The sequence below is a fragment of the Linepithema humile genome, chromosome 5 (assembly GCF_040581485.1).
Source record: "Linepithema humile isolate Giens D197 chromosome 5, Lhum_UNIL_v1.0, whole genome shotgun sequence".
NCBI lineage: Eukaryota > Metazoa > Arthropoda > Insecta > Hymenoptera > Formicidae > Linepithema > Linepithema humile.
Genome location: NC_090132.1, coordinates 20,090,070 through 20,109,193, shown reverse-complemented (window position 1 = coordinate 20,109,193; position 19,124 = coordinate 20,090,070). Strand labels below are relative to the sequence as shown.

The following is a 19,124-nucleotide window of genomic DNA, read 5'->3' as shown; positions in this document are numbered from 1 at the left end:
TTTATTCTTCTGCAATATAAACTCATAAACTTCTTATAATTAGCGCGTTACAAAAAAAAGAGAAATAATTCTCTCTTGTGCGAATAAAAGAACACAGATTTATTTCCAACTGCAGTGAACTCGTTTTACGACGAAGAGTTTAAAGAGACTCGAGGAAACAATTGTGTAAATTTTAATTAAGCCTTGCCGGAGTATCTCAATGAAAATTTGTCACGATTAAAAGCAACTTTCAGATCTCCGTTTCAGATCGAGTAATCTTTATATCTGTCAAGAGAAAAGTTAATAAGTAAAGGAAAGTTAATAATATCCCATATAATTATAATTTTACGTTTTATTTATTTTCCCGATTGTCAAAGTAATTTCTAAATGATTCTTAAAATCCTTTTCTAAGTGCCTAAATTCAACGCTGTATTAAACAAAGTTTACAATTAAAGTTTGAAAATTAGACGCGGTTCATTTTGAGTGTGAATAAAACGAATACAGTCAAACTTTTGAATCGAGTCAATTTCAAACGATCTTAAATGTCATAGTCGAGCTCATAAAATCGACTTCACCGAACGCCCAAGTGCGAAGGTTTAATAAATTTTCGATATCTTCATAATTGGGGAAGATTACGACCCGAAGGGTCAATCGCGATCAATCCAAGGGAGATTTCCGGGCTCATTGGCGTTATTCCTTTAAAGCTTCATCTTCGTCGTGTTCGTCGAGGTGGAAAGGGTCTTGAGGAACCAATGCTCTGTCTTAGAGACAAGAGGTTTATATTCGTCCTTTTCGTCCATTTCGATTTTCTGTGATGCAAAATAGAACTCGGATGAAAAGTCACAGAGCCGGAGAAAACGCGATTCGCCGGGAAGATTGATCGCGCTGATTTCTAGATGCGGAGATACCTGTAGCAACGAATGAAGCTTAATGCGAGAATTAGATGAATACACTCTTTTAAATGTCACAGAAAAGCTGAATAATTTCGAAAAATGTTTCTAATAATTTTATGAATATTTTACTTCCATTAGAATTCCATTAGAAACGTAAATAATAAAAACGGGATAAAAGTCCGAAAACGAATTTATATACCAAGTCACGATAGACTATAATTCATACCCAGTAATAATATAAACTAACATGTTATCAAATTAGTAATGACAATTTACTGGCTGATTTAAAGTAAATTTTTGTGGCGTGTGTCCAGTCCATATTTCTATGAAAATTTAAAAAAATATTTGAACTTGTTCGTTTTTATTCATATTTCTCTGAAAATTAGAAAAATATTTGAACTTGTTCGTTATCCCTATACTTCTTTCATCATGTGATAAATTAAACGACACTGTTTAAATGATACTGGCATACTAGCGGGCTGTTTAGAACTCAATGAATTCTCTGGTTTAGTTGTGGTACGAAAATTACAGTAGTACGTCGTTATATACCATAAAGTTGCGCTGTTTATTATCTCCGTCGCTTATCCAGACACGATGATGTACTCCGTAGCCACTGTCGCCTAATGAATATCTCGCACCAAAGCGGACACAGTACGCCACGTTAATTACCACGCATCGAATTAATATTTCGCATTTATGGCGCCGCGCGAGAAATCGGCGACTTCCTTTCCTGCGCGCACGCTCGCGCGCGCACGTGCGATACAGTTAAAACGCGACTCATTATGACTGCGATTCTGGCAACACTAAGCTCGTATATCAAACCGAGGAGCCACTTGTATATAATTCATCCAAAGCGCGCGCGGCTCACGCGGTGTTGCTCGGTCGCTACGCTTTTACGGCATGCAATAAAAACAAAATGACCTGCAGTTGCACGGGTCACGATACACCCGGCATTTGCATAAGGCGCCGAGAGGCCAAACGAGAGCCACGCCAAATAAATCCTCGTGATTTATGCGTCCCTGACGATATGTCCTTGAACGGACGGACGCGAAAGAGGGACATTCGCGAAAGGTGGATCCACTCAGAAAGATTCCCACTGCTTATCGGCGCACTTTCCCAGGGGTACCTCATGCTGTATCCTTATCAATCACTGTCCCCCATTGCGCAATGCTAGGACGTGGTCGCATTATCCTTACTTATATATCCCGTGATTCGACGTTCCGCAATCGGATGGACGTAAAAATTCGGACGGAATGAAAAGGAAGATAAGAAAGCGAGGAAGGCCGAGAGAGCCAAAAAAAGAAATCACGAGAGCACGAGAAAATTTATCTGTAATTACGACTTTTGCAGACGGAAGCTAAGAGCGTTAGTTTTCTCAGAAATATTGAAAACACGGATAGCAAAGTTGTAGTTAAAGTTTGTGATACCGTTTTCTTGTCCAACTTAAGAGAAATCTTACGACAAACTTTTCTCGAAAGTTTGTGTATTTAAATATATATATATATATGTGTCCAAAGAGATTTTATGTAAATTTTATTACAATTAGTATGCTGGTCTAACATATTCGATGGTGTAACTTTAAGCAGCCACGTCTCTTAGTACGACGCGATCGTTAACTATTTATATAATCTCAAAAATTTCTATCATCCAGAATGACTGTTCGCAAGAGAAAACTGCCGATATATTCAAAGTATGCGAGAGCAGATAGCGCTGTCCTCGGTGGGCCATTGAGCAGCCCTTGTTTAGATTCGAGGTGGGACTGGATTTGAAGTCAGAGAAGTGTGAAAGAATAGATAGAGGGGAGACGAGGGAATTCATACGTATTATACTTCATCTGGGGAGGGAGTGTGTCAGACGGAAAGATATGTGCGATAAGGAAGACAAACGACGAGCGATAAAACGGCTGATGGCTCCCAGGGAGTCACGGCCGTGCACGGAGTGCGATCGTTATTAATGAGCAAAGTGCGTCGTTACAGGCTTATTATCCAGTCGTTTTAATTAAACCGGATTAGTGCAATGAAGCGTACTGCGAAATTCTCGGTAAACGGTCCCATATCGACCCCACCTCGCGTCATTCGCCCCGGTCGACGATATCACCGGCGACACGCGACGTCGGCGACCGCGATAATATCTTTTGACGAATTCAATTGATATGTATCTACTATATAATGTAATGCGCGATCATTACGTTGCAGCTCTTCCACTTAGTCGCGCTCGACTGATTTCGTCGTGCGCAAATCATTAGCCGTTATTAGGGAAAACATTATTACTCATGCTATTAGCATCACTGCTGACGCAAGACGTACGTAGATGTATATAAACGTACTCGCACATATAAACGTACATAGTCGAAGGGTTTATGGCTCGCCTACAATGCTGAGAATTACCCTCAATTATGGAATCCTGTCACCATCTTCGAATTGCTACTCTCTTCTTCGCTTCCCGGAAGCCCTAATCGCACCCTTGGAGTTTCCATAACTTTCACGATCGACCGGTTCAAATCGGCGTCACGCGCCAGCTGTTCGGTCGATTCACTTATTAATCTGACATCGAACGAGGGGAAGTGAGACTGACTAATGTTCTGCAGAGAGCTCCTGAAACGCGTTAATGGAATTCTCAATCCGACACATACACATGTATATCGCTTCAAATTAACGCAAAACCAATTGGGTCAAGCTTCTTCTTTTTTTCTTTTTTTAAATAAATTAAATGTATCTGGTGCAACGCGATGCGACAGAAGGACGAGCGTCGATCAAGAAAAGCGGGCTTTGAGATTTAATTAGAATGTCGTCGTCGTCGTCGTCGTCGTCGTCATCTCTCGTTGACAAGTCGGCAAATCGCTGCTTCCGTCATCCGGCAAACTCCCATCCGGCCTTAATTATTCGGGCCAGATATAATTCACGTTTTAAACGTGGTAATTGACGCGAAACTAATATTAAGTTCGAATCGTCGTCATTGGCTTTGTGTTTGAGTCGCTATGCGTTATCTATGCAATGAGCGATTGAGCGATAGTGCAGCGACAGCTGTAAGAGAGGTATTTTCTTGTTAAGGTCGTGACAATGACCGCGAGAAATGCCGGGGATTAAATCTTGGGAGAAGCAACGCGCCGCGCGGCGCCACGTTTATCCGTGTAACTTTTGCTTTTAATTAAGCTCAGGAAGTTATCTGGCGTTTTGCACACCGCTGTACTAACGCCTGGGTATTAACATTTCTATGCTTTTCGAGACGATGAGTTGCGGCGAGCAGTTAATTAATATCCGCGATTTTAGGTGGCGGGCGTAATACGCCGCGTTACTTGGCAATTTTCGAAATGCGATTAAACGCCATTGTTTCCGCGGCAGTCGGAAGAACGATCGAAAAACAAGGAAAACACTCTGGTACTTTCGGCCGGATCGTGCATTAGCTGCGAATCTAATCAATATAGATTGCTATAATATGATTATTTGTAGTGACAACAAATGTTAAGCGAGTACTGCCCGTCGTGCTGAGAGAGCTGCTGTATATTTGGCGCTGAATTCGTACAATGACTATAATAGCCCAGCAATGTCATTAAGCGATTCGTTGGTGCATCGGTCGTTAACACCGCGTGAACGGATCAGCGTGACCAATTTATCTCTATTTAGCTGCGACAGCAACGTTCCATTTTTACACACAAAACGGTTCATTTGATCCTACATGGTCCGTTCTATCCATCACCACGGTAGCATTAGTCAATGTAATGAAAGTTATATTAAGCACAGGAATTGCAAAATGCTCTGCTCATTACGTTCCTCATAAATGCTGTAATGAGTGTCGAACTATTAAGTGTTATTAAGTATACACACACGATTGCATTGCGATTAATATTGACAATATTCATGTAACATTCTTGTTAAATTTTGAACGAAATTACTTGAGCAAATCGCCACAATTATTAAGTATTCCGGAATTCATTATTTCAATAACAATGAAAAATATTTATTTTTATATATTTTTGTATTTTTTCATATTATTCTTATTTTATTTTTTATATTTTTAATAATTTTTAATTGTAATTTACTGATGATAATGAATCATATCAAATTACACAACAAAATTTTATTTCACGGTTTTGCATGTAAGAAGTTGAACAAATAGGAGAACGTTGTACACACGACAACGTAGAGAAATATTCATATTTTGTGTTGTGAAACTGCAATGTACATCATTTTCTTACCATGTCCAGATTAACACGAGAGAATTTAGAATTACCGTTACAATTGCAAAAACATCTTCAACATACATGCGATATTTCCTCGGCTTCTCTCCTACTTGTTTTCGCCGTGATAACGCGCCAGCATCATCAATTTCAATCTCAGAGCTCATCTTTCGACGTTCTTAACTCATAACTTCTCGTGACGGTGTTTTCACGTTCGCCACACAGACCGTACCGCGATGAAAGACCCTACCCTAAGGATTATCCATACCATTTTCCCTCTCTCTTTAACAATCCCGCTTCACCAGCGGAAAACACTCTGGTGTAACACACGATGAACCCCTTGTTGTTCGGATAAAACGCGTATTAGTCGCGCTCGTGAGCAAACAGCCGTAGGGTTGACTGCAATTAAGACTTCGAACTCGCCAGTCGACGTTAATGGATATCTAATTTGCTCTCGTTCGACTTGTGGGCCAAAGACGGAGAAGGGTCGCGCAGCGAGGACAAAGGGTCCTGGGAAAGGTGCAGAGAACCGGAGGAGAAGCGGGAAAGGACGAGGGACGCGACGCAAGCAATGATGTTCATTGTCCTGTCGCGAGAGTCAAGTTTGGCAGGAATGACAAGTCGATATCGCGAGCAAAAACGTAAGATACGCGACGGCGGGAGGTATGGTGTAGACAGGAGGTTCTTGTCTACGTTCCGTGGAGTAGCTTGCGCAACTACATAAAGTATACGTATTATGTAAAGGCGAAGTAGAAACAGCGTGTAAATATCGGCAACGGAAATTGGAAACTCGTAAGTGCATGACGCGGAGATTATGCAACGGGAGGATTCGATAGATAATTGATTCCAGTGACAGTGACTGTGTAAACAATTTCCGTCGACATATCGGTCGAAATTATATGTACGCGTATACCGCTTGTAATGCGCGCGCGCGTGCAAGTGCATACACGATACGATTATTTTCATATATTAAATCACTACCGCGCATACGTTTGCCTTCGTAATACACTGCTAACTCTGTAATATATCAATATCAAAAATACATATTAAAATATAATAGCGGAAATATGATACATGTGAAATAAACGCTTAATTTAAAGAGTAAATATTTTGTCAGTCGATATATTTAGTACGCCACAAAAGCGTACACTTTGAAAAGATTATCTTTTTTTATAATCCATAACTTTTCGTTTTTTATGATACTTTGATGTAATAATAGAAAATAATGAATGATACGTAATGCAAACGATGTAATATCTTCCGTGTCACACATGTATATGTATAACATAATTAATGTTCATAAATTACAGAAAGATTGTCACTTTTGGAGTGTAATAATCTGAAAAGGGGGGAGGAAGATGTGATTAAAATTGTAAAACAACTTGAAATAATCCAAAAGAAGTACACAAAAGAAACACTCTTAAGGATATCGTATAACGAAAAGTTACGGATTACAAAAAGAGATAATCTTCTCAAGTGTACGCTTCTGTGGCGTACTACATCGACTGACATGGACCGAGTCGAGAGACAGGAAACATCCGGTTCGAGAACAAAGAGGAAGACAGGAAGAGGGAAAGAGAGAGATGTAGAAGAAGAGAGGAGATCACTTGTCGGCACACCACCGCACGTAATTTCCTGACGGCGTTGTCATGCCTAGAAGAGCAAAACGCCGAGGGGGTGGAAAACTGGGGCGGCTCGTAAAATTAACGTAACTACATCTAAACCTCAAACCCTTAGTTACGCGAGAGCTACGTGTCTGCGCTATGATCAATGGCACATCACACAACGGTACGAAAGCTTACTCCGCTCGTAGGTTGAAATTTATAGTGACCTGACTCACAGGACACCACACCCGGAAACTCTACAATTGCGACCAATAGTATAATAAATTAAATTAAGAACACAGGTCGCGCATCAAAGGACGCGGTTAAGTTGAACAGCCGAAGCAAGACGCTTTTGTGGTGAGCGTCTTCTATCGTTCGTGTGATCGGATTTTCGACGAAGACTTCGAGTTTAGACACTCTCCGAAGATGCACTGACTTGTACAAGACAGTGCGAAATACAGCAAAGCAGATATTTAAACTAAAATCTGCTGAGAAAGATATTTTATATAGTTTTCGTGATTTTTCGTAAAATTTGCAGAAAGGTGTGACATAGTCTTACATTGATTAACATATTTTCCAAAAATCGATTTTTGAATAATTGAATAAATTGAATTATTTTGAATAAATTGAATTTTGTAGATATAACATGTTTACAATAATACAGCATTTTGAATTTATATTTCAATTTTAATTACAATATATTTTATAGAATTAGAGAAGAAAAAAAATAATTTACATTTTTACATTTTTACAGCGTTACATTTTTAATTGATAAAAATGTCATGTCAGTTGACATTTAATTTATTATATTATCCAATTATTTCAAGATCAAGCGACAGATTATTAAAGATTATTAAATTAAAATATGAACGATTTTTGCAACGGAAAAGTATGTATCGTAGTAAGTATTTTGTGAAAAGTATAAGCTTGTATTGAAGATAACGTATACATTATACTCTCACGCGAATTGTTTCCGATAAAACTTTCTATTGTAGAAATAACAATCAGTAATAATCGGCTAGAAATGAATAACTGCATCGCTTATCTCAACGCGTTGTGCGCGCGTATCGGGTTAATAACAGTAAAATCAGCGTAGCGCCAGGGAAACATTAAGACCTTAACTACGTGAACGATGCCTGTATGATGATCAATGGCACGTCACGCGCCGTATTAAAGGCTTATCCATTCGCACATAGTCGGGATTTATAGCGATCTAAGCGGCCTTATGTTCTGAGAAATACGATCTTTTCACACTCGCAACGCGTATCATATATAATACAATTTCTATAACACGCATTTAAGCTAATTGAAAATACGTCGTATCCGAAATAATATGCAACCTAATTGCGTACACGTCAGAAAAGATAATCTGAGATAGTAAAACATTTGACATGAAAACTGTGAAAAATTGCTGGAGTAAAGATACTCGTCTATACAAAGTAGGATTTCCATCATCGATAATACAAAAAAATTAATGACTGTGATTTCCGATGAATTTCACGATAAAACAACAAATGGATTGATCGCAAAAACCTTAATGATATGATGCACGACACGCATTGGCAGAAAGCTTTGTAATTCACCAATACCCGAGATCTGTAAGAGAGTCTAGGGTTTCATTTTGTTGATCGGGTTTGTAGTGACCCGAATTGGACACGATGGAAATTCCTTTCAAGATTTTAATCGTGACAAATCGTCCTGCAAAGCGGATGAGGGCGTTGAGGACTTTTCAACTGAGAGTAGACGAGTGGTAAAAATCTATTGCTTCCTATTGAATAACCGCAAATTCTCTGGAAACACTCTACGTGATTACGGATTGGATGTAGAATGTGCCATGGCACTGTATGGATGTCCCCTGAGGCCTAATAGTTTTACGATGAAATCGCGAGCGATAAAATTTCTTACGGGTTAACGACGTTAAAACGTTGCTGCGGCTAAAGTAGAACTGAAATTGATGGCTCTCAATTTTATACAGATTAGATATTAACATTTAACGGAAATAATCTTTATCATTTCCTTATGCTTTTGATCTATTCACTAATTCAGAGAATTTGTACATGCGTGTTAAATATATAAATATATATAATTTTACTTTAGAAATGATTTTAATTTTATTTTATTACTTTATGTATATTATCTTATAAACTTTTTTATAAAATTGATATATTTGCATTGCAACAATTAACAATTTAATTATATTTAAACAACCGAAGTTACATTTAAGCTTTGATATTAATAATCGAAATTGCAATTTGAGAGAAAACAATATTGCAAAAGTGACAATATACAGTTTTAAAATTATCATTATCGTACATATATAAATTTTTTATTAAATTAAAGTTGATTTTTCCATAAAAGAAAATTCATAAAAACTGTTTTAATTTTAATTGCGAATTCTAAAGAACGATTCTAAAATTATCAATATGTTAATATTTATTTTTCAAAGAAGAAAACGATTCCAACGTGATTTCGTTGACTCTTTAATCAAAGAAATCGGAAAAAAAAGAACAATAATATTTATGATACTTTGTTGAGATCTTGTAAAAAATTTAACAAAAATTTTTTTTTAAAGTAAAATCTGTTCTATATACGTATCTCACGTAAGTGACAGCATTATTAGAAATTGCTCGATATGAGAAAACGGTCTTATGTAAATCTATCTGAGCATGACAGCTCGCCAGATAGTTTTCCATCAATTTCAACCCTCTTCAGCGTGATGTCGACATGGTAATCCGTAATCACGTAATCCGAATAGAGAGTCATGGCAAACTATACACAGTTATTGTCGAGAATCATGAAATTGCAGTGATTTAGGACTCACTTGTAGCGCGGGAATGTGGTACACGGCTGACCCTCGCGTCACTGTAAAGATGTCTTCGTGCAGACAATCGCCGACGAGCTCGTCGCGCACAACACTCGCGAATCCGTGTCGGCCGATCGCGCGACACCGAAGCGACAATTTAACCCTCAAAGGAGGGCTGCAATTGGGGACACATGATCTCTTTCGTAACGGGAGCGGCTCGATCCTCTCTGATCGCGCACCACAGCGGCGGGACCGCTTGGAGGCCAGTCACTCCGCACTCTCGCGAACTGCTAATTAATGCAGCATGCGATGAAGAAAGAAAACTAACGTGTTATCGGGCGCGAGTCACTGATAAAACTTGTTACGGCTGGTCACTGCGCCCGACGACGACGCACTGGCATGTCGCACTTGCAAATTCCCACCTGCCCTCGCGGATCGTCGCGTGCACTCGAGGGCAATCACACTATCCAACACAGTCCTCCTTCTGCAATCACCGTAAGTTCGCCGTAAGAGAGTTTCTCTTCTCTTGCGGACGAAAGTGTGTCACTTGAGGAAGTAGCCGCGCGATGAAAGGAACCACGACTGTCGCGTATCCTTGACGAAGCGTAAGCGCTTACAGTTTCGCGCGTCACGGGTGCTCTTTCCGGATTCAACTGCGGGTCGCGAGGGGGGGTCGCAACGGCGGAAGGCCCGATATCCCGAGGCAGTGAAAATATTGGCGATACGTCACGAATCCCACGCACGTATGCACGCGTATCCCGCGATGGGCGCGAACACGCACGCGTGTATATATTACGCGCGGGTGTATATACGTCTGTATGTGTGTTGCACGTAACGCGCGCGCGTATATCAATTTTTCGCGCTCGTAGGACGCACACGCGAGGGGGTACGGCCGACACGCATCAGCCCTAGGAGAGACCCTTAGGCCGGATCCGCGGAGTTTCCTTTCACCTCGATTTTCGGTCCCTCGCCACCCCCGCGTTGCACAGGCGCGAACCGCTTTCAGAATTTCCGAGGGTTGGGCGACGCGCACGCGGGAGGGAGCGACAGTGAGGGGGAGCGTCGCTGCCGGAGTGGGAGCACCGGGGGAGAATATCGGTCGTGGAAGGGACGAGTACCGGGTGTGAGTGGATCGCTGAGCGTAAGGTGGCGGACCCTGCCTATGCTCAAAGAGGGTAGATTCTCGACACACAACCGGTTACACCGGCACAGCCGGACTACCACTGGGCTAGCGCCGCGGCACCGGCGTGGAAAATAGGGTGTTTCGTAGCTCGTACTGATTATAATATCGTGTTTGTGCTGCTATGCCGCTGCCGCTGCCGCTGCCGCTGCCGCCGCCGCTGCTGCTGCTGCTGCTGCCGCCGCTGCTGCTGCTGCTGCTGCCGCCGCTGCTGCTGCTGCTGCTGCTGCTGCTGCTGCTGCTGCTGCTGGGTGGTACGGGCGTGGAGGGGATGATAGGAAGGGATGGAGGGATATGAAAGAGGGGGTAGCGCAGGCGTTTTGGTGCACCAACGCATTGATCCCTGGAATTCGTGGGGACGACGACGAGGGCCGAGCATGTGTCCACCCTTCGCGAGGGAAAGAGAGAAAAAGAGCGAGCGACAGGATGGGTGGTGGAGAATGTCGACCGTTCTACTCGTAGCCAATGTCCACACCTGCAGACCGTGGAGACCAGGATTCGGTAGTGGTGGCGAGGTGTCATTGATCGGCGGCAATCGTAGATCACGCGGTCCGCTCGTAGATCGATTGATGCGAGAAAAAATTGGCAGTGCTGACGTCTGAACCGGTATTCATAAATCCAAGAAACTTTCGAACAGCGTATGTGGCTAGAAGTGTGTTGAAAACTTTAAATAAGTAGTCGGACTATGTTATTATTTCACATTATCTTTTCTATATTATATTAAAACCAGAAGTCTTTTTATATAAATATTTTTGGTATAAGTTATCTGTGTGGGAAATATTTCACTGAACAGTATAAGATTGTTAACTTAACTTCAAAAAAATATAAATAATATTATATGATTTAAATTATAGAGAATATTTATCTGAATCTAACATTTGCTTTACGGAATGTATTTGCGAGACAAACGACACAATATGACATATATTTCAAATTTTAATATTACGTATTTTATACATCACTTAAATAACTTTCTAAATAATTTTGTGAAATAAATGCGTCCGATTTCCAAATATCGAGTTTATCTCGTGGAGTATGAGATATTATGTGGCGGGCCAAAGCTCTCTCAATGAATGTTTCAAACATGAGATATATAAACTCTGTCAATGTTGCTGACAAAACAAAGCAAAAATGAAGTGACGCATGGGAAAGTCACTTTGAGAAATTTGACATAAAATTATTGCTGGATATAAAATTTTCTTAAAACATTAACATTTATGTAAAATATTTTAAAATAATGCTAAAAGAATTTGATGCATTTACTGCAATTCATAAAATATTGCAGTAGTATTTCTATTATTATTATCTAAAATATATGAAAATTGTGACGCATTTAATATTACAGAGTTATAAATATTTTATTTAATTTATTAAATATATTTAAAACATTTTGATATAATTTATATTATTTATAAAGCAGTCCGTAACAGAAAATGTTAGCGCTGCAATTTCTAATTAATTAATAAATCTTTTTGAAATCAAAAGATCAAAAAACTTGAAAATTATGAATTTTCATAATTTAATTAGTTACTCTAGAATTCAAAAACTTGATTTTATTGTGTAATTGTTATTATTAGATTTTTTTATCCTACATTGTTTAAATTAGTTTTTCAGTGTTTTGTGTTTGAATTGAGAGATAGTTCTAAAGGCAACAAATAACGTTAATCCACAAAGAAATAACAGACGATGCATGACATACTATTGTGCACAATGCACAATATATGCCATATATGTACATTTATCTGTGAATACTCATACATTCGTAGGCAATTAAAAAAGATAGCTCATCTCGACTGGCCGCGATTACTCGTTAATAAAAGAACAGGGGAAAAGATGGAATAAGAAAATGGCGAGAGTCGCTCTGTAAGAAAAGGGAGTTAAAACTGCGCGAGTGGGCCGCCACTGAGATTCTATTGATTTTATAATTTCCCTCTTGTATCTGAAGATTCTTTTGTTCCATCTCATTGTAAAAATCGTTCGTTAATTAGACTGCGCGAGCTAAATCATCAAAATCTATTTAATGATTGGAACACTTATCTTTAGATTTTGTGTCGTTAAATTCTCGGAGATCGAGAATACATACATATATGCTAAAACATTTATTCGATCTATGATTAATTGACTTTTAAAATGGATGAAATACATGTCAACAGTTTGAAATTAAGTCAATCGATTTTATGTTTGTTGTGTTGCACGAAGATCGTAAGACCCGACAAGACGAAATTAAGTTGGACAGCTAGTTCTCTCTCCGGGCTCGATCCAACGTTCGTCATACAGTTTTAAGTGGATGTGAAAGCTCTGTGACAAGGGACTTCCTACGAGCGGAACTTCGATACACTCTCGACAATTTTTACGATCAAGACGATCGTCAAACGCGAATCGTGATATCTGAAGCGCCGACACACACGTACTATAGCTCTCATAAAATATTCAAACCCTGGCTGCGTGCGGATATGTAGCGTCGTTGAATAAATAACGAAGGAGGTAGGGAATTCCGATCGGTTCATAACTCCCTTTCATCCCAGATTCTTTTGGTAGTCCCGTAACGAGAGCCATGTACTGAAGGAACGTAAGGTCAGACGATTTACTTCTTTAAAAATTTATAGGCCGAAGAATTATGAATGGATACGTAAGAAGCTATCACAAGTCTTATTATTGTTAATTCATATAGACGTGTGAAACTTATACCATTAGTAAATTTATTCGCCGTGTATTATTTGTTAGCAAACAAAATTCAGAATTATGTTCGAATCTCGTATATAATTATACATTACGCTGAAATAACAAGGTTTATATTTCAAGCAAAATTTCAAGCTAATCACATTATATTACAGTATATATGTCAGTGTATATATATATATCACAGTATATATGTACAGGATAATATATTTAATAAATATCATCTCTATAATGCTGAGTAACAATATGCGAATACGCGAAATGTGATTTATAAATTAATATTTTATGAGCAACATGCAATATGTATCTCCAATAATAAATTGAAAGAAACGCGTAGATAATTCTTGTTATAGATAGAAAAAGTAATAGAGAAAGATGAAAGGATAAACTATTTTATTTCAACGAAGTTTGCTACACTAAACAGACTGATACCCTTTATACACGCAACTGCTCTCGAATCATACTCGTGTTCTATTGATTTAGAGAGAGGCGATAAAGAAAGATCTGGAATCTGAAGATACAAACGGGTAAATAAGATCTCGGTAAGCGACGACTTTGAGAGCTACGAGCTTTCGAACCGTATTGTTTCTTTCAAGAAAAACGGAGTAATAATTTTAACATTTCTCAAAACAAAGTCGTTCTCTTATTCTATCGCATCCCATCCAAGAAAGACGATAAAATACGCAATACAAAAGTAGAATGTTAAGTAAAGAGCAAGCGATAGATACCTATCCACTGCCGACTTGCTTTGTTTTATTCAAGCGGAAAAGCGATGTGTACTAACTGCACAAGGAAGTCGTTTCTAACGATACTTCGAACGCAATTGATATTCAATTATGTTTTCTGTTTTGTTGATTTTACAGAGCGTTTATGTAAGTGTTAACGTAAGTAAAATATGAAACAAGAGCAAGAATAAAATATATGATGTATTTATATCAGTCTTTTTGTGTGTGCAGAAATAAATTTACTATAAAGTCATTTATTATAAAGTCACTTTTTTATATTTGTTTCAAATTTAAAAATTATTATTTTTTCACTAGTAAATAATCTGTTTATGAATTAGTTTGCTTTACATTTGTAATGAACAATTTTATCGCGGTTTTTTAAAAAATCATTAGACATACATATATGCTGAACTATTTAAGCTCACGATAATCCCAAGAGCGTATAGTTGAAATCCTATCATGGGACACTTCGTATTGCTTTATTCGTCAATATTTCAATATTGGAAATAGACGTAAAATGCAGGATGCATGTAAATGCAAACCCGACTTCGGGAACTGCGCTTTCGAGTCGCGTTGTTTTCTTCGGACTGCCGGGGGAACCTTATGATATATGTGAGAGGGACTCGGAAAAGTAGCGGGATAAAACGAGCGCACAGGATCTATCGCGGTGGTGGTCGCTTTAAGAAATATCGGGGAAACTCCGCGGACCCTCCAAAGAATGGAATACTCGGCTGCGCTTAAACGGGTAGAACGGTACAAACGGATACTCGATATCGTTCCTTTGGATAAACCGAGCTTGAGTGCTGTGAATGCTTGCTGACTTTCCCACGACAGTCGTCCTTTCCCGCGTTTCCCTCGCGACGCGCTTACTGTTCCTGCGAACGCTCGTTTAGTATTGAAAACCAAATTTCGCCCGTCGACGCCGTCGTCGTCGATGACGTTAAATCCGATATAAAACTTTCCACTCCGATGTAGTCGCAATGACATCAAGCAGAAGAGAGGTGAAATACATGTGATCGATGCGGCAGGATGAAATTTCGTTTTTGCACATCCATTTTTAATAATGGTCTGAAGCTAAGCTAAAACATTCGTGAGTTAAGAGAGAGAAAGAGAGAGAAAATAGGAAAATTTTTAAAAATGTTGCATAGAAATAAAAGAGTGAATGATACCAAGCAATGACATTTACGTTAAACCAAATCCTAATTTTTATTAATCGGTAATATAATTGATACATTGAATGATTTGTGTGTGTGTGTGTGTGTGTGTGTGTGTACTGTACGCAGAAATTTTTAAAAAGTTCTAAGATTCATATTTCTACAAAAAAATATTATTACGTGATCTTTTATGTAAAATAAATCTGCTTGTAAATTTTACAAAGCGCTAGTGTGATAAAAAAGAATACTGCAAAGAATGTTTTTGTCTGTTACAACTTTAGCATATCGAGTGGTTTTGTGTGAATTTCTGTGCTCTTACAAAAATGGTGTCGACGTCTCTTTGTTTCCACGTTTCGTCTGCTTAAAATATTTATATCGGATATCACTAAAGGTGGATAAGCGTTTGGACGTAAAACTGTCAATATGTAACAAAGTATGTGTTTGATGTTCAAGCAAACAGGACTCAAGCAGGTCCCTCGGCGTAATTCAGTAATGGTCTTAGGGTGAGGTTCATAATAACTGCGTAAATGAGAGGGGTCCTGTAATTAATTCCATCCCACGAATGGAAAGAGAGGTGGGGAGGGAGGGGTAGAGAGAGAATACACTTCGCGTCGAGTGTGCGCAACTCTATATACGAAGTAGATTCTATCTTGAAAGCCTCCTGCAAAACCACTGAATCAGTTCCGTTAATTTGTTAAGTATAAAGCGAATCGCACGTTTCCTCCTACGTATATATGTAATACAAAATAATCCATGCAAAACAGATTTATTCTCCATGTAATAGGAACTCACAATTCGTTGCACTATCTGAAACGCGTGATATGCGTATTTTTAATAATATACTGCAATTATTTTTATTACAAACATTTTTATAAATATATTTTTAGCTTTGTCGCTGGAAAAATTAGTAAAGTGTATGGAAATGTTTTTATTTTTGCTTTTTTTACATTGTATCTACCTTTTACTTGTAAAATATTAAAATATAAATGGATTTTTTAATATTACATATCAAAATGTGCCAAATATGCATAATTACTGTTTTACGAAATATTAAATTCTGCTTAATAACGTCTATTTAATGTGGGAGGATAATGATGATTTAATTATTTAAACAAGTGGGCTTTTTGTATAATCGATGTAAAATACATATGTATGTTGTACTTAAAACTCGTAATGACCGCATACATCCATAAACAATATTTTTATTAAACTCGTTCCAATTTTTTTTTAACTATGAAAAAAGATGCAAGACATCAAGGATTGCATACTCTTGCGCGCACATACATAATACTATCGCAGCAATATTATTCATGTGTTATTATACGCGGAGAAGCCACGAACCAGAAATGGCTCGTAAGGGAAATGCGGGAACACGGTCCATGGGTAGTATGATGATAACTAATACGTAATTTCGCACTATTGAAATCATGCACACCATTTCGAACATTCAAGCGGTAACACTAATGAAAGAAATTGAAAGCCGGAATAACAGATTGGTTATTCGAAGCAAATAGCAAATTTTCATTAAATTTCTGCTAAATTCAATACAAAAGCTGATACTGATAACATCTAAATGAAAATGTAAATAAACAAAAAACAAAATATAAATATACAAACAAATTGCTATAAATTTCATTAGATTTTCTTCACATGTTACGCATATCATATAATATAGATTGTGTTCATTATTTTCTCTCAATTGGATTTATTAAATTTAACGAAATTTTTTATTTAAGATAAACTAAAAAACAAATATTTTTTTTCAAAATTTCTATAAATAAGTACTATAAATAATTATTATATAAAGCCGTATAGTATGATAATCAATTTGAAATGTAACGATTATTATTACCGTGCGAGGAAAATTGTTTTTAATTTAAGGCGATTTGTATGAAATTTAATCATTGACGAATTTATACTGCAAATATATGCACGTACCAATTGAAAACTATCACTATATTTATTACTATTATAATTTGATATTTAATGCACATCACTCGTGATTAAAAGGTCGAATTAATATACATTGACTTTATTTGTTGCAGAATGCACTATGCCCTTTAAGGTGATCAGCAATATGCAGAGTGAGTATGATTAAAGTACGAAAAATTTAATCCCTCTTTAAACAATCAATAATTTGCGGTACACACAGAATTCAAGACAGAAATCTGTTTATAATTTTATATAACAGAAAATAATTAAAGAATCAAAACACATACATATAAAATGAATGTATATTTTGATATATACAATATTTTGTACATATATGTATTTTGATTTTTAAATATTTTCTGTATCACACAGCATATAATATTACAGATAGCTTTCCGTCGTGAATTATAAATCTTTCAAAGCAAAGTTTATATTATAAATTGGTTATTTCTGCAAAATATATGACGTAGAAAACATGATTTTTGGTAGATGCGTTATGTGTATATATTGTATGATTAATATACACTCACCCGAAAAAAAAGCGGTACACTGAAAATGTGGGAAAAATTCATCAAATTTCAACTGACGATAACTTCGTAAATAATAAAGATAGAAAGTTCTATAAAATATGGAAATGAAGCTAAAAATCTCTACTTTAAGAATCAATTTATTTCAATGTTGCAAAATAAATTTATTGAAAATGGCGGATGACAAAGCGCGAGCATGCAAAATTGAAAAATAATGGTTCGAGTTTGCGACGGTGCACGGTATAAACAAAAAATTGTAGCTTATTGGGATCAAAAGCGTACGAAAGTACAGAGTCTCCTCTTTAAAATGCTTTTGCTCAAGTTGTAGCGTTAATTGAAGATGGGAGAAGTCGAAGGTACGTTGCTGAGGCACTTGATTTATCAGTGTCAACCGTGCAACGTGCTTATGCTAGGTACTTGGAGACTAATTCTGTCCAAAGAAGACCTGGTTCGGGACGTCCTCGTTGTACGAATGAAAACGATGACCGATTTATTGTTTTAAATTCATTAAGAGACAGACATCGAACGGCTGTTCAAATTCGAAACAATTTAAGAGATGTCCGCGAATGTAATGTATCCGTTGACACTATTCGAAACAGATTAGCGGAACACGGTCTTTTTCCGCGCAGGCTAGCAAATGTACCTTCGCTTATGCGTCGCCATCGCGTAACTCGATTCAATTTTGCTGTCGAGCATGCAGGCTGGACATATGCAGAATGGAGTACCGTTCTTTTTAGCGACGAATCTCGTTTTTGTCTGTATTCTTCAGACGGACGAGAACGAGTATACCGTCGCGTTGGAGAACGATTTGCAGACTGTACTGTAAGTGAGAGGCCTAGAAGTAAGAATCTGCCTTTTTCTTCAAATGCGAATCTCTCGGCGAAAAATCATCGTATCGAGATGCATAAAAAAGCATTTTAAAGAGGAGACTCTGTACTTTCGTACGCTTTTGATCCCAATAAGCTACAATTTTTTGTTTATACCGTGCACCGTCGCAAACTCGAACCATTATTTTTCAATTTTGCATGCTCGCGCTTTGTCATCCGCCATTTTCAATAAATTTATTTTGCAACATTGAAATAAATTGATTCTTAAAGTAGAGATTTTTAGCTTCATTTCCATATTTTATAGAACTTTCTATCTTTATTATTTACGAAGTTATCGTCAGTTGAAATTTGATGAATTTTTCCCACATTTTCAGTGTACCGCTTTTTTTTCGGGTGAGTGTATATTAATTGATATATTTTATAAATATGTATATATAGTTTCCTCAAAGTATACAATTTATCATTCTTATTACATATTGTTTCATGTTAACTATTTTTATTACTTATTATCAAATTCTCTACTCACTTATTTGTAATTATGCATACATAAAACTTTGTAATAGGACTCATATTTTTTATAATTTATTTTATAATAATTCTTATTTGCTTTAAAAAGATAAATGTTTTTAATTTAATGATATAAA

At 37.4% G+C, this 19,124-nt stretch overlaps 1 protein-coding gene and 1 long non-coding RNA gene across 2 annotated transcripts in view; one reads left to right on the top strand and one right to left on the bottom strand.

The window, feature by feature from the left end:
* The window catches only part of dpr12 (defective proboscis extension response 12), a 250,778-nt gene extending 239,943 nt beyond the window's left edge, over nucleotides 1-10,835 (bottom strand). The window contains exon 1 of the mRNA XM_067355354.1: nucleotides 9,475-10,835. The gene's annotated coding sequence lies outside the window, so the exon portion shown is untranslated. The remainder of the gene's footprint in view (nucleotides 1-9,474) is intronic.
* Nucleotides 1-17,929, top strand: part of LOC136999976 (uncharacterized) — a 49,748-nt gene extending 31,819 nt beyond the window's left edge. Inside the window, exon 5 of the long non-coding RNA XR_010890299.1 lies at nucleotides 17,240-17,929. This is a non-coding gene — a long non-coding RNA (uncharacterized lncRNA). The remainder of the gene's footprint in view (nucleotides 1-17,239) is intronic.
* The last annotated feature ends 1,195 nt before the right edge of the window (nucleotides 17,930-19,124 follow it).